At 39.9% G+C, this 17,295-nt stretch overlaps 1 protein-coding gene across 1 annotated transcript in view; it reads right to left on the reverse strand.

Annotated features, from left to right (window-relative positions):
- Nucleotides 1-17,295, reverse strand: part of MAPKAPK3 (MAPK activated protein kinase 3) — an 803,022-nt gene that overhangs the window by 73,214 nt on the left and 712,513 nt on the right. The gene's annotated exons all lie outside the window — the stretch shown is intronic.

Genomic DNA, 17,295 nt, shown 5'->3' on the forward strand with positions numbered 1-17,295 from the left:
AAATGGTTTGCTTTGAAATAGCCTTCCCCTCTGCCCCTGCAGCAAATGCCACCAGCAGTTGTTCAGATTTTCTTTTGAGGATTATTCCTGTCCAAGTAAAATCTAAGTTGTCTGTGCACATCTAAGGAATGCAGTATCAGTTCCTCTTTATTCTGTGGATTGGGAAAGAAGGATGGCAAATGAATGGACTGATTAAGAGCCACACTGGATACCACATTGGGCATGAAGGATGGATTGGTTCTGAGGGACAATCGTCCAGGTATGGGTATATTTCAATATTTCTTTGCCTGCAAAATGCAATAACTGGAGCTAGGTACTTTGTGAATACCCTGGATGCAGTAGATAAGCCAAAGGGCAGTGCTGAGAACTGATAGTGTGTGCAGCCTGCTTTGAAGCATAGGTATCTTCTGCAAGATTCCCTGACTGGGATGTGCAGTTATGCTCCTTTTAAATCTAGTGTTGCCAACCAGGCATCTTTGCCTAGCATAGGAAGTAATTGGTGAAGAGTCAGCATCTTGAATTTTGGAATCTCCACAAAGGTGTTTAGAGTAGACAGGTCCAGGATAAGACCCCATGAATTGTCTTTTCTGGGTACCAGGAAAAGTCTTGAGTAGAAACCTTGTCCCTTTTCCTCTTCTGGTACCAGTTGAATACCCCCCCATGCTTAAGACAGAAAGTACTTGGTTTTGGGCCTCTGCCCACTGATTTGGGGGTAGGTCTGGCCACCCGCTTGGTGTTGGCAACGTGTGGAAGTGAAATCTGTATCCCTGGGACACTATATTTAAAACCCATTTGTCCTGGGTAATGAGTTCCCAATTCTTTGCATGAAGAGCAATCTTTCCCCCCAAAGGGGCAGTCAGTTGATAAGTCCTTGGAAATTTTAAAAGGAAGTCATTGAGACAGTTTACCTTAGGGGGAGTCTTATTATTCCCAGATTTGGAAGTGGAGGCCCCCCCACTGCTTAGTTCTGTGTGTCCCCTGGGACTGAAACCTGGGATTTTTGCTGTGTCTGGGTTTGGCTTGAAAAGGCCTGGAAGGGGCTGGAAAGCACCAATTCTTAGAGGGCCAGTGCCTACTAAATCTAGGAGGCTGAACTTATAAAAAATCTTTAACAGTTTGCATAGATTTAGCTTTATCTTCCATCTTTTTAAGAACTTCCTCAGCCTTATTGCCAAACAGGCAGTCCTGATTTAAAGGCGCATCCAACAATTTAGCTTTAACATGATCAGGCAAAGATTGCGCCTTATGCCACGCATGCCTTCTGAGCACAGATCCAGTAACAGCCGCCCTGCAAGAGGCCTCTAATGAATCAAAACCACACTGCAAAGTATGTTTTCCAACTTGTTTAGGAAAATGCATTAAATCCTGTAATTCTTTATTTTCCACACAGTCGGGAATCAACAACATTTTCTGTTTAAGCAGTCCAATAACATGTTGCTGATACTTTAACATATGCAAATGGCAGTTTAAAGCCCTAATGGCCAAGGCTGCAGAAGTGTAAACCTTCTTACCCCATCTATCCAGTGCCCTGGAGTCTCTATCAGAAGGGATAGGATTTTTAGCAGTAGAAGACTTAATTCCCTTGGGCCCCTGTGAAATAGTCTCTGGATCTGCAATAGGATTTCTAAAAAGGAACTTGTGGGACTCAGGGTCCCTGTAGTATCTGTTAGGTTTTCTGGGAGCAGGAGGCAGGGAATAAGGGGCCAAATTAGATTCCAAGAAAGCATCGTTGACAATGTCTAGTACAGGAGGAATAGCTAAAGGCCTATGCTGAGGTAGGAGAAGGAAATCCCTAAGCCTCTTTTCTGAATCAGAAAAATCTTGGCTTTCCCAGTGGAAATGCTCCCTTAGAGTATGTAAGGTTTCCCCAAAAGAAAAATCCTCAGGAGGGGAAGCAGAGGGAATGGAGTCCTCTGCATCAGAATCTATATAAATAGACAATGGCAAATCCGGATCATCAGAAGTATCAGAAAAAAAACAGAATCCTGATCAGAAGATTCATAATCAACTTCAGTCCTAGGTCTCTTAGAAGGGGGCGGGGGGGGGGGGGTTGGCTAGCCCTGATTAGAGTTATTAGATCTTCAGCCATTCTTATCATTTGTTTTTTAGACATAGAGGCCTGAGCATGTGGCCTGGGCGTCATTTTTTTAGGCATAGATCGAGATTTACACCTAAGTAAAGAAGGAGGCATCAGTTTAATATGCAAGTCCGTAGGCCTGAATACACCCTCAGAAGTCGGTGCCTGCACAGCGGCTCTGGACACAACCAAGATAGAGACATCCATGGGTTCCATAGTTGAAGCATCTCGCGGCATACCGGACTACGAATGGGTCTTAGTAGAGGCCTGCGAATCAGAAGTAGCAGGTATTCCGGCGAATTGGCGAATGGCTGAGGAGAAGCGTTGTCGGCAGTTTTGGACCTCGGCAGTCTGTTTCTGTCTTTATCTTTGCGTTTTTTCAGAATCTCAGTAGTCGGATGGCTAACCGGTGACATTTGTGGATAATTAAACCGAGAACAGAAATATTTAGAGGCGAAAATATACCGACGACAGATAGTGCGCTGATTAAATAAAGCACAAAAATGACAGCAAGGTACGTCGTGGTCAGGGCCTAGGCAAGGAGTACAGTACGAATGAAAATCTTTATGAGGTATTTGCTTGCCACAAGTAATACAATTACTAACTTTTACTGACATCGGTAAGGAGAAAGAAAAAGTTTTCCCAATGGGGTACTTAGCTTTAGTTGAAGACTTCGGTTCTGAAACTCGAAAGCGAAAATTTTTAGGAGTCGGCTGACCGGCACTTGTGAACTGCTTCTGCTTCCGGCATCACACAGCAAGAAAGACTGATGTAATGGCGTCGGCTGCATGTTTTATACCCCTGACGACCTGACGTCATGGAAGAAGGGACAGCAACTGACACAGGACCCAAGACTTTGTTAATCAGGCCGACTGAGGGCTACCTGCAAGCAGATAACCCAAATGTAATGATTGCAACAGTGAAACATGACGAACATCTGGAGAATATGTTCCTTGAAAAAGGTTATCCGGTTAAGATGGCTAAGGCGATTAGTGTACAGATTATGACAGAATGGAAAAATAAATTTAAACCCCTTTTGGGAGAAAGACTGAGTATAAGTACCTTGAATTCAGTAATAGGTGTGAAAGGGTCTACTTTATTCACTCGAACGCTCAAAAGTTCGAATGCATAAAGACTGACACATATGCATCGAACTCTTAAACGTTCGAAAGTTAATAAAGAAAAAAAAATACACAGAAAAAAAAAAAGATGTAGGGAGGGGGGCCCCCCTGCACCCCCCACACACCCAGCTACTTAAATATATCAACTCCGAGATCGCACTATATTGAAGTAAATAGAAATCTCCACCTATGAAGATTTCCATTTACAGTTTTCGACAGCTTGCACTTTCAATGCATATGGTTCGAGCCATATGTATTTGCAGTTTTACGCTTTCGCGTAAATAAAGTAAACCCGGTGTGAAATGCATCCTGATAAGATTCCCTTCGAAAGAGCATTTTATTATAATTAAGTTCCGGTTTAAATGAAAATAAAAATATTTAATGAACAATTGGAATATTTTCAAAACTAATGAAAATATTTATGAATTGCTGGGCTCAAAGCTGAATATGGTTTACAAGATAGCAAACAATATTACAAAATGTTGGAATCAGCACAAATTAAGAGAGATGATGTTAAGTTGAACAACAAATGGACTAGAAAATGTGGGGCTTATAGACAGTGTGTTTGTATATCTGAAGAAAATAGTCTTTGTTTAAAGAATGACGGGGGTCTAGTATCATTTTTCATAGTGGGAATTGTGGAACGGGCAGCATAGTTTACTTAGCTAAGTGTGACTCCTGCCCTGCTTTCTATGCAGGAAAACCTGAGACGATTCTTCAGAAGAGACCATATGAACAGAATTAAGATATATTGAAATCTTTTTAAACATTTTTTGGTCTGTCCTTCTTTTAAGAATTTCAGGTTTGGGATTTTAGATATTATGTCAACTAATTCTAGGGTTGGTGCTTAGGAGGCCAAATTAGAGTACAGGCTAACAAGAAACCAGGGTTGAATGATTCTTATCCATCACTCCTGTGTTGAAATTGAGAGCAGCTAAATTATAAAGCATGGCTTCTTTCCAGTTTTTTATCTTTTCTGCATTTTGACATTATACAAGATTGCTTAGAATGAGTGGAAAATGTTTTTTTTTTCTTTTTTATCAATCAGCTTCATTAGCTGTATTGTTAGAATGATTTTTCATAAGGATGGGGTTAAGTACACATTTGTGTATTTTGTTTGACATGGATAATTCACATTACATGTTAGATGTTATTAATTTGTAAGGAAGGTTTTAAAAAATGGGTCTACTTCATTTGCCCGACAACTCAAATGACTGACACTCATTTGCCCGACAGCTCATTTAGTCGACAAAAAGTAATCAAGGCAAAAACCTGGGATTTGCCCCCCTCCCCATTGTTGTGCGACTGTGGAGTTGTTATATATAGTTGGGGGGGTGGGGGGCACAGCCCCCCACATTAGGGGTGTGTGGGGGGCGAAGCCCCCCACCTAGAAAGTTTGTCGACCAAATGAGCTGTCGGGCAAATGAGTGTCAGTCATTTGAGTTGTCGGGCAAATGAAGTAGACCCATAAATATATATATATATATATATATATATATATATATATATATATATATATATATATATACATATATATATATATATATATATGAATATATATATACATCTACATATGTATACCTATATCAATATATATATATATATATATATATATATATATATATATGGGTTCTAGTTAAATGATCGAAGTTCAGAACTTCGAATTTCATACGGCTGAAATCATATGATCGAAATTTTAAAACTTAGAACATTTAAACGGAGATCTCCATACAGCATGGAATGAGAATATTCCCTTTTCCCTGCTGTAGTGCAATCTCGGAGTTGGTACATTTTAGTAGCGTGGGGTGTGGGGGGTGCTGGGGGGGCTTGGCCCCCTGCATACATGTGTTTTAATTTGTTTTTTTTTTTTTCTTCTTCTTTTACACGGTCAAGATTACAAAATTTCGATTATATAGTCTCATTCAACACAGACCCATATCTCTCTCTCTATATATATAATATATATATATATATATATATATATATATATATATATATATATATATATCGGTTATGGGCATCACTTCCTATTTCATTCTGATGAAGTTCCTTTTTGAATGTAATGATGATGAAAGCACTTTACATTTTTAAAGTGTGAAGTGTGCAGATAAATTAGTTGTTCTTAACGACCATTGTTGTTGGTTGTGTACCATTTTTCTTCTGTTTTCAGTGTTTTGCCATTGGTACACCAACATTTCTCACTTGTGATTTTAAAACATCAAATGTTTTGGCTGAGATCTCAGTACAGTGGGGATTGAGGAATGTGGCCTTTTCCCCACTGTAATGCGATCTCAGAGTTGGTCTATGCAATTATCAGGGAGAGGTTGCAGCTCCCCCTGCAAAAGTATTGTTTGTCTTGTCTTGTTTGTGGATTTTTGACTATTTAAAATGTCAGTCATATGGTCCTGATCATATGGGTTTCAACATTTTAAATCACTGATCTTATGAAATAGATCAATACATATGCAAGGTCCAATGTTGTTCATAATCACCCCAGAAGCAATCTGATTATGGGAGACATAGAAAGGACTCATATAGTATTAAAGCCAGAAATACTTTAAATTCTCTTTGAATTCTAACAGGACAGTTTAGGGAAGGCAATAAATGTTTAGTTCAATGATAAAACACTGAAAGGTGTGGTATAAATTAAGGGAAATCGGCTGAATGATAAAAAAAAAAACAGATAACATGTAATAGGAAGGCTCTGGTAAATGTGCAACTGAGCATTTTTGTTTTATTTAATTACATGAGTGAAGGTTTTCCTTACATCTTTTATTTCATGTATGTTATTTTTGTGGCTTGCTTAATGTAGATGAAAGATAACGCTTACAGTGTATATACCCTTCAGTAATGGAATAAGCAGATGATGCATGTGTTTGTGCATAAATATGAGTGGGGAAAAGTACTTTTATAAAGTGTGAGAGGTCTGAGATGGAAAGTGAAATGATTTTAAATAAACATAAAAGAAAGTACAATTGTTTACACTTACCATAAATGTAGATGTTCGAGTGTACTCACTGTTGCAGTCATCACATTTGGGTTATCTGCTTGCAGGAGCCCTCAGTCGGCCTGATTAACAAAGTCTTGCGTCCTGCATTGGTTGCTGTCTCTTCCTCCATGACGTCAGGTAGTCAGGGGTATAGGTTCATAGGTAAGTACTAGGCTATATGCCCAAGGGCATTTATAAGCCTAACCAGAATGTGTTGGCTTTCGCCACCCCATTAGGTTAGTTTCCTGTGCCTCTGTCCAGCAGAGCCATTTAGTTCCTTGCGCCACTGTCCAGCAGAGCCACTGCAGTGATCCCCGGGGTAAAGTTTCTGTTTCCCATCCACCCCTCAAGGTTTTTAAGAGTGTTAGTGAGAGGCTCTGCAGCCTACGCCATTACAGCAGTTTTTCTTGCCTCAGATGTCAGGTGCCCCCATAATGGGAAGCAATAAAATAAATATAAATATATACAAGGATATACCTCCAATAAAAAAGCAAATACACCAAAAAGCTTTTAAGCATAGTAAAGGAGAGTAGAGGTATAGCCAAAAAACATCAGGGGACTGGAGGGAGGGTAACCAGGACTGCAACAGTGAATACACTTGAACATCTACATTTATGGTAAGTGTACACAACTGTACTATGTTCTTCGTGTTTCACTGTTGCAGTTATCACATTTGGGAAGATTCCCAAAGCTAAGGATGGGAGGAGGAATTTAGATGGCATTAGGACCAGCTATAAGGCCCTGCAAAACTGCAGTGGTAAAGCCAGCTCTGGATTTAGAGAAAATTGGCAAATGGTAATGCTTGGTGAAAGTATGTGTACGTACAGAACTCCAGGTAGCAGTTTCTACGATGTCCCTGGTAGGGACACCTCTGAGAAAGGCTGTAGAGGTAGATGCAGCCCTGGTTGAATGGGGTCTGATCCCCTAGGGGATAGGTTTTCCATGGTGCTTATAGCAGAAATTAATGCAATGGCTTTTCCATTTAGAAATGGTTTGCTTTGAAATAGCCTTCCCCTCTGCCCCTGCAGCAAATGCCACCAACAGTTGTTCAGATTTCCTTTGAGGTTTAGTCCTGTCCAAGTAAAATCTAAGTTGTCTGTGCACATCTAAGGAGTGAGTATCCGTTCCCTCTTGTGCTGTGGATTAGGAAAGAAGGTTGCAAATGAATGGACTGATTAAGAGCCACACTGGATACCACCTTGGGCATGAAGGAGGGATTGGTTTTGATGGACACCCTGTCCGCATGAAATATGATGAAAGGCTCCACTGCCACAAGGGCCTGTAATTCAGTTACCATTCTTGCTGAAGTGATTGCTAAAAGGAAGGCTGTTTTCCAAGAAAGGAATTTTAAATCTGCACTAGCAGCTGGCTCAAAAGGAGGAAGAGTGAGGTTCTCCAATACAAAGTTAAGGTCCCAGGCTGGAGTTGGGGCTCTCCTGGATGGTCTTAAATTTTTGGCCCCTTTGAGGAAATACGTGAACAGTGGATGAGAGAAGAGGGGAGGTTCTGTGTTAGAATGAGCTGAAATGGCCGAGGCATGAATTTTGATGGAGGAAAAAGAAAGGCCCTTGTGAAGCATCTCAGTTAAGTATTGTAGAATCTGAGGTAAGTTGGGTGCTGCTGTGTTCATCCCTTGAGACTGGTTCCAGGCACAGAATATTTTCCATTTTTCAGCATAAGATTTTCTAGTACTTGGCCTCCTTGCCTCTAAAATGATATCCATCACTGGTTTACTGAGGAATGGTAAAGGAGAGATTAGGTAATTAGCCAGGCTGCTAGGTTCAGGTTTTGAAGCTGAGGGTGCAGAATCTGGTTCTCCTGTTGAGACAACAGGGTAGGGGTCTGAGGCAGGTGCCATGGGGCCAACTGTGACACACTGCACAAGAGAGGGTACCAGTATTGGCGTGGCCAGTCTGGTGCAATGAATATCGTCTTTGGTTTATCCTGTCTGATCTTTAGTAGTACTTTGGAGAGGAGAGGCAGAGGAGGAAAGGCATAAACTGATAGGTTTTTCCAGCTGAAGGACAAAGCATCCACTTTCCAAGCTTGTTTGTGGGGATTCCTTGTGAAAAATCTATGTAACTGGTAGTTCTGGGGGGAGGCAAACAGGTCTATATCTGGGCTTCCTCATTTGTTTGTCAACATATTGAAAGTCTTTGGTTCCAGTTTCCAGTCGTGTGGGTCCATGAGGTTTCTGCTTCGTCCATCTGCCAGTGTATTTAGCTTTCCTGGCAGGAACTGAGCTTGTAGATGCACTTGGTAGCTCAAGGCTGTGTTCCACAGTGTCATGGCTAGTCTGCAGAGGGGGGGTAAGAATGGATACCCCACTGCTTGTTTATGTACCACATAACAGTGGTGTTGTCCGTCTTTACCATTAATTGTCCTGGAAGAATGTGGCCCTTGAAGGCTGTCAAAGCATTCTGTACAGCTAACATTTCTTTCTGACTGATATGCAGGTGCATTTGACTTGGGTTCCCTTTGCCCTGAATGCACTTCCCTGTCAGGTGAGCCCCCCATGCATAGTCTGATGCGTCTGCTGTTACGGTTTGGACGGCAGGAGGTACAGTGAATGGTAGTCCCTTCTCTTGGTGGCAGGCCTCTGCCGACCAAACGAACTCTAACCGTAGGCAAGGTATGATAGGAATCATTGCTTCTAGATCCTGTGAATGTTGACACCATAGGCATTTTAGATACCACTGTAGTTTCCTCACATGCAGTCTTGCATATGGAATTAGAAGAATGCAGGAGCCCATGAACCCCCAAGTCTTGCAGTATTTGCCTTGCAGATAGCAGGGTTTTTGTGGTCACTAGTTTGAAGTAGGCTGTCAAATGAATTTGTTTCTCTGGCGTGAGGAAAGCCATCTGGGAAGTTGTATTCAAGCTTGCTCCCAGGAATATAATTTGTTGACAGGGTACCAGGTGAGATTTATTTTCATTTATGATGTACCCCAGACAAGTTAGCACCCTTTGTAAACAAGCCAGATGATTCAAAAGTATGTCCTGGCTTTCTGCCTGAATTAGACAATCGACCAGGTATGGGTATATTTGAATATTTCTTTGCCTACAAAATGCAATGACTTGAGCTAGGCACTTTGTGAATATCCTGGATGCAGTAGATAAGCCAAAGGGCAGTGCAGAGAACTGATAGTGCATGTAGCCTGCTTTGAAGCGTAGGTATCTTCTGCAAGATTCCCTGATTGGGATGTGCAGGTATGCTTCCTTTAAATCGAGTGTTGCCAACCAGGCATCTTTGCCTAGCATAGGAAGCAACTGGTGAAGAGTTAGCATCTTGAATTTTGGAATCACCAAAAAGGTGTTTAAAGTGGACAGGTCCAGGATAGGACACCATGAATTGTCTTTTCTGGATACCAGGAAAAGTCTTGAGTAGAAACCTTGTCCCTTTTCCTCTTCTGGTACAGTCTGAATAGCCTTTATGCTTAAGAGAGAGTACTTGCTTTTGAGCCTCTGCCCACTGACTTGGGGGTAGATCTGGCCAACCATTTGGGGTTGGTAACATGTGGAAGTGAAATCTGTATCCTTGGGAAACTATATTTAAAACCCATTTGTCCTGGGTAATGAGTTCCCAATATTTTGCATGTAGAGCAATCTTTACCCCCAAAGGGGAAATTAGCTGAGAAGTGCTTGGAAGTTTTAAAGTTAAGTCATTGAGACAGTTTACCATGGGGGGAGTTTTACTACTCCCAGATTTGGAAGTGGGGGCCCCCACTGCTTAGTCCTGTGTGTACACTGGGACTGAAGCTTAGGTGCTCTGCTGGATCTGGGTTTGGACTGAGAAGGCCTGGAAGAGGCAGGAAAGGACCATTTCTTAGAGGGCCAATGCCTACTAAATCTTGGAGGTTGTACTTGTAAGAAATCTTTAACAGTTTGCATAGATTTAGCTTTTACCTCCATCTTTTTAAGAACTTCTTCTGCCTTGTTGCCAAACAGGCAGTCCTGATTTAAGGGAGCATCCAGTAATTTAGCTTTAACATGATCTGGCAAGGACTGCTACTTAAGCCAAGCATGCCTTCTAAGTACAGACCCAGTGACAGCAGCCCTGCAAGATGCCTCTAGTGAATCAAAACCACACTGCAAAGTATGTTTTCCAACCTGTTCAGCAGAATGCATTAAATCCTGTAAATCCTTATTTTCAGCACAATCAGGAATTAACATAATTTTCTGTTTAAGCAATCCAATAAAATGCTGCTGACATTTTAACATATGAAACTGGCAGTTTAAAGCCCTAATGGCCAAGGTTGCAGAAGTGTATACCTTTTTACCTCATCTATCCAGCGCCCCGGAGTCTCTATCAGAGGGGGTAGGATTTTTGGTAGTAGTAGCATTAATGCCCTTGGGTCCCTGTTAAATGGTCTCAGGATCCGCAGTAAGATTTTTGAAAAGGAACTTGTGAGAGTCAGGAACCCTGTAATATCTATCAGGTTTTCTGAGAGCAGGAGGTTAAGAGTCAGGGGCCAAGCTAGATTCCAAAAAGGCATCATCAACAATGTCTAGTACAGGAGGGATAGCTAAAGGCCTGTGCTGGGGCAGGAGTAAGAAATCCCTAAGCCTCTTTTTAGAATCAAAGAAATCCTGACTTTCCCAACGGAAATGCTCCCTAAGAGTATGCAAGGTTTCACCAAAAGAGAAATCCTCTGGGGGGGAAGCAGAGGGAATAGAGTCCTCAGCATCAGAATCCTCATAGGTAGATAAGGGTAAATCACGGTCATCAGAGGAAACAGAAATTTCAGAATCCTGGTCAAAAGTATCATAAGCAAACTCAGTCCTAGGTCTCTTAGAGGGAGAAGGCTGGCTTCTCCTGATTAGAGTAATAAGGTTTCAGTCATTCTTATCATTTGTTTTTTAGGCATAGAGGCCTGACCATGCGGTCTGGGCATCGGTTTTCTAGGCATGGTTCGAGTTTTAGGCCTTGAAGAAGAAGATGGCGTTGGTTTAATATGCAAGTCAGTAGGCCTGAATACACCCTCAGAAGCAGGTGCCTGCACAGCGGCTCCAGACCTATCCAAGATAGAGACATCCACAGGTTCCACAGTTGAAGTACCTCGCGGCATACCGGACTCCGAATGCGTCTCAGTAGTGGCCTGCGAATCTGAAGTAGTGGGTATCAGGGGCTGCGAAAGCACCTCACTGAGTAATGGCGAACTGGCAACTGGCTTAGGAGAAGTGTCATTGGCAGCTTTGGACCTAGGCGGCCTGTCTCTGTCTTTATCTTTGCATTTTTTTCAGAATAACAGTAGTCGAATGGCTTACTGAAGACATATCTGGATAATTGAACTGAGCACCAAAATATTTAGAAGTGAAACTATACTGACGATGGACAGTTTGTTGTTTAAATAAGGCACAAAACTGACAGCGAGGTACGTTGTGGTCAGGGCCTAGGCACAGAATACAGTACGAATAAAAATCTTTATGAGGTATTTGCTTTCCACAAGAAATGCAGTTATTTACTTTTACTGACATCAGTTTAGAGCAAGAAAAAGTTCCCCCAACGGGGTACTTGGCTTTAAGTTGAAGACTTCGGTTCTGAAATTCAAAAATGAAAATTTCAGGAGTCGGCCGACTGGCACTTGCGAACTGCTTCTGTTTCTGGCACCACACGGCAAGAAAGACTGATGTAATGGTGTCGGCTGCATGTTTTATATCCCTGACTACCTGACGTCACGGAAGAAGAGACAGCAACCGACGCAGGACCCAAGAGTTTGTTAATCAGGCCGACTGAGAGCTACTGCAAGCAGATAACCCACATGTGATGACTGCAACAGTGAAACACGAAGAACATAGAATATACAGAATATGTATTTTGGTCAAAAAGGAGGACAGTATATAGATATACAGGTTTTGCACATGCCAATAAAAATACTTTACCTGTAACATTTAATTGGAATACAGGGAATATAAAATGGATGGAGAAACAGGATAATGTGGAAGACTTGGCAAAATCTCACAGTGCAAAATGTAAAGGCCTATATTATTAAACTGTATGCTCTGCCTTTATTTATATACACAGGTGATGTTTCTAGGGCCAAAGAAATGGAAAGCAAGGACAATGTAAATATGGTTCAAAGAAATAAACAAAAGTATGATGAACTGTATTACAATAAATATTTACATAGTCTTGAAGATGATTAGATGTTTACGGACATTTAATCCAGTTGTTTTCCCTTCTTCTCTACTAGAATTAAAAAAAAAAGTGTTTACATAGAGGTAGAGAAGAAGAAGTTGGGGAGTAGATATCAAGGAAGAAAAATGAGTGGGCTAGGTATCCGGAAAAAAACAATGAGCAATGATAGCATGGGTATCCGAAAAAAGGGGATTAAAGTGGGTAAGGAAGGTAGGTGTTAAAGGCTGGGGGGTGGATGGTATGTGACATAAAGTGAAGTTATAGAAAATAAAGTATGAAGAAGTGACTGTGAAAGAAATGCAAATATAATAAAACTGATTTAACAATATGAATACTTTGTTTCAGAACCATGAGAAGATGATAAAGAAAAATGGTGTAAAGGTAGAACACTTATAAACATGCAATTTAACAGGAATTTTATTGTCATGAGAAGACAAGATAATCTTAAATATCAAGCACAAATAGCACAGGCAAAGACTATGTACTAGAAGTGAGTTTCAGAAGGATGAATATAGCTATTTTACACACTCTTGTTTGGATATGGTCACACAAAACATTTTCTGGCTTATTCCACAACACATCCAACAGAACAGCCAGTGTCACAGGAAACCACGAGTCAAAGTCCAAGATAAAAACAAACAGGTCAATCTTTATTCCAAGAGGTAAGCACTTTCATAGTGAAACCACCTCTTCATCAGACTATAACATAACAGCCATTAATCCTATAACATATATATATATATATATATATATATATATATATATATATATATATATATATATATATATATATATATATACATATATATATATATAAACCAATCAGCCAGTAGCCAATAATAACTATCCATCAATTATTAGAATTTAAATTTGTTAAAGGTATATCATCCTAAGGTCATAAAACAAAATGTATGAAAAAAACATTCCATATATAAAAAGCATTTCTAGCTTATATATGTGCGTAGAAAATCTCATTTAAAACATAGATCAAACATATAAATAACATATCTATAGATTCATTATGCATATATCTAAAGAAATTTTTTCTTTAGAATAATTTATAAAAAATCATCATTTAAAAAGTTTTCTGTTCTTAAGCACTGGTTTCAGGGGGATTCTATATTTAATCCCCTCCCCCTATCAGCCTTTAGTCTGATGATCCATCTAGTCACCAAACTTTCTGTTTGGTTCAGTATGTCTCCACCTCTCATTCTCCCATATTTTCTCAATAACTAAAAATCTAAAATTATGTGTTTGTCCTTCAAGGCTAACATGCTTCGCCAATGCGTTAGTAAGAGTACCCTTCCTAACGTTGTTTAGATGTTCCCTTATCCTGTACCTGAATTTCCTGTTGGTTTTCCCAACATAATATGCTGAACGGATGTTGCATATTGCCATATACACAATATTCTCTGTGTTACAATCTGCCGTTACTCGAAAGGATATCATGCTCCCTGTATCAGGATGTTTATATAGATTGACCTGTTTACCTCTTGGAATAAAGACTGACTTGTTTGTTTTTATCTTGGACTTTGACTCGTGGCTTCCTGGAACATTGGCTGTTCTGTTGGATGTGTTGTGGAATACTTTGGAACTTTTATTTTACCACCACTCACTTATCCTAACCACAACCTGGTTTGTGTTATTTTCTGACTTATGCAAATAATCTGTGGAATATGAAATGCTCATTTCTAATGGCAATGTTGGTTTTCAGGCATGAAAATGGAGTTGTGGCTAAAATACGAGACATCGTGGTCTGGGCCTAGGCAGGGTAAGCAGTAAGAGTGGAAATCCTTATGAGGTATTTGTTTCCCACAAGATAAACAATTATTAACTTTAACTGTTTGATCTGACATCGGCTGAGGCAAGAAAGAGTCCCCAATGGGGTACTTAGCTTTTTTGAAGACTTCGGTAGCTGAAATCACAGGAGCTGGCCGACCGGCACATGCGAACTGCTTCTGCTTCGGGCACCTTGCGGCAAGAAAGACTGAGGAAGATGGCGTTGGCTGACGCTTTTATACCCCAGGCGCTCTGACGTCGGGGAAAGGGCGACATCAGCTGATGCCGGACCCAGACTTTGGAATCCGGCCGACCGAAGGGCTGCCTGAGGCAGGACAACCCATATGTAAGGACTGCAGATGCATCCTTGAAGGACATCGGAGTTGTGGCTAAAATACGGATGGTTATTTTTCTGTTAATTAATAAAATATCTGTAGTTTTCTGGATCTATTTTACACAATTGCCTAATAAGAACTGAAAACAAAAATAGGAATTAAGCATTTTTCACTTTACTTTAAAGAAAGGAATTACTGATGATTTACACAAGAATTTGTGGAAAGGAACTGTATGATGAAAGGAAATATTTTTACTGTGCTGTGTGGCTCAGGTACATTTTCTTTTGAGTTATTTCAGTGAGATGAGGTCAAAGACTGGTATATTGTTGATTCATTTTATTGCTTTTAAATAAAATTTCCAAACAATTTAATCATGGGATCTTAAACAGCCATCTGAGTTTCCATATGGGACCTCAATTTAACATTTCATCAGAAAATTAACACCTCAGGAATGTAGCACCTCACTAAAGCTGTGATAACTAAATCTAAGAAACCACTATGTGGCAGACCCCACTGCCTTGAAAAAATGCAGAAATCAAAGGTACATGGGCAACTGCAGCAAGCTACCACAGTAATTTTCAGGCATTTCAGGCAACATTTTTTTTTGCTAAGTGCTTTCTTGCTCTTCAGGGACAGGGCTATTTCCTCAGAAACTGCACACAGTAATAAACATAAAAAGATATTGTATTTACTACAATAAATAAGCAAATGCAAGATAATTTGTGTGGTGTAATCCACAATGGATAAGACGTTTCCCCACCGCAGTATTTTCCAGTGATTGTGACCGCTGACACTCATATGAGTGTTAATTGTATACATAGACAAGACTATATATGTATATATATATATATATATATATATATATATATATATATATATATATATATTTATGGATTCACTTCAGAAGATCGAATTTCCAAAATCTCGAACTGCAAATAACCGAAACCAAAAGCTCGAGTTTCGGAAACTCGAACTTCTGAAGGAAACCATCAAAAGAAAAAAAGAACACAAGCTTTTGCAGGGGCTTAGCCCCTGCACCTCCCATGTGGGGGGCTGTGCCCCCCACACCTCCCCTACTTAAATATACCAACTCCAAGATCGCGCTACAGTGGGGAGATGGGAAATCTCCCGTCTTGCGCTGTATGCGGAAGCGCAAAACGGGAGATTTCTCACTTCCTGCCAACACCACAAAACAAATAAAACATTACGTACACACAAGGCGTACAACAACACTTGCCTCTGTGTGCATGTAATATATTACGGTAAGTAAAGTCTTATTTCTAAACACTACACACATTCGATTTATTAAAATCTCGATCATATGGTCTCGACCATATGAAATTCGAGATTTCAATAATTCGATTATGTGAAGTGTTCCCATATATATATATATATATATATAGAGAGAGAGAGAGAGAGAGAGAGAAAGAGAGAGAGAGAGAGAGAGAGAGAGAGGAGTGATTCTGACTGTGGGAAAATGTGGAGGATTGCTTTGGGAGCTTGGAAACTATTCCTTTTAGTGTTTATATTTGAAACTCTTTCAGTGTTTGTATTAATGATGTGTATGCAGCCAGTATGTGGCACGTAAAATATGCTGATGGCATAGAATTAACAATTCTAACACAAATATGAGCAATGAATGTGTAAAACATTCAGAAAAGTATTACACAGAATGAGACATATAGGAAAATGCTTCACTGACCATAGGAAAGATATACAAAACTGTGTTACAAAAACTAAATATGTCCATTAAAAGGGATTCAAACGTATCTTGTGAGTAACATCTGATAGCTAGCATTAGACAGTGAATGGTAGACAATCACTACTATTAAAATGAATACCTGTATGCTATTAAAATGATGGGCTGTACACTAACATTTACATGTGTGTGTGTGTGTGTGTGTGTGTGTGTGTGTGTGTGTGTGTGTGTGTGTGTGTGTGTGCGTGTGTGTGTGTACATATGTATATATATAAAAAAAAATATATATATATATATATATATATATATATATATATATATATATATATATATATATAGATATCAGAAACAGTGATGTTCTAACAGTGGAGGTATGACAACTGCTTATGGCAACATTCAGTGAAGTGGAATTTTTCTGAATTCTGTTTGCTGAATCTTGTACATAGGGAAAAGCACCCATAGCAACAAAATCAACCTACTCCAAGGTGCTTAAAACTTAGAGTTGGTTACAATTTAGTGTGGGTGCAAAACGTTTCCTCTCCTTGATTAAACCAATTTTCACCACCAGATTCAGTGACTATAACTTTTTTTTGGCCAAATTTAACTTCAGTCACATGTAGAAGAGTTACTCTTCCATGTGATCAAAAACTAGATGAGTGGGCTCTAACTCTTGAAACACAGTTGGCTACCATCACAGCTGACTGCAGGGATTAATTAACATTTGCTATTAAGCTCTGTGGGACTCCTGTGTATGCAAGATCACTGTGTGTTGTTTCTGTGGAGTTTTATCTTTCTCCACTGTTGAGTGACAGCCAAGTTATTGTACGTAAGTTCAAGATTGTGGGGGCTCACACCCTGCATGTGAGGTGCAGATGGGGCTCACCCCCTGCAAAGCTGTTTATTACTCTCTGTGTATGGAGTTTCTGGCAAGATGTGTTGTTTATCAATGATGACTGAAGCACTTTTTAAAAATCATGTCTTGATCACAGAAAAAGCCTGTACATGACCTTCTAATAAGTCTATATACTGCATTTATTTGCCCTATACTGAAGCAGTTCATCCGTTTTTAATCTCCCATCAATTTTAAAAAATACAGAAAACGTGAAACCATTTTAAGAAACAAATACAAGTTTGCGCATATACAGACTGATGTGCC

Source organism: Protopterus annectens, chromosome 7.part0 (genome assembly GCF_019279795.1).
Source record: "Protopterus annectens isolate FY-2018-M chromosome 7.part0, PAN1.0, whole genome shotgun sequence".
NCBI classification, from domain to species: Eukaryota; Metazoa; Chordata; order Ceratodontiformes; family Protopteridae; genus Protopterus; species Protopterus annectens.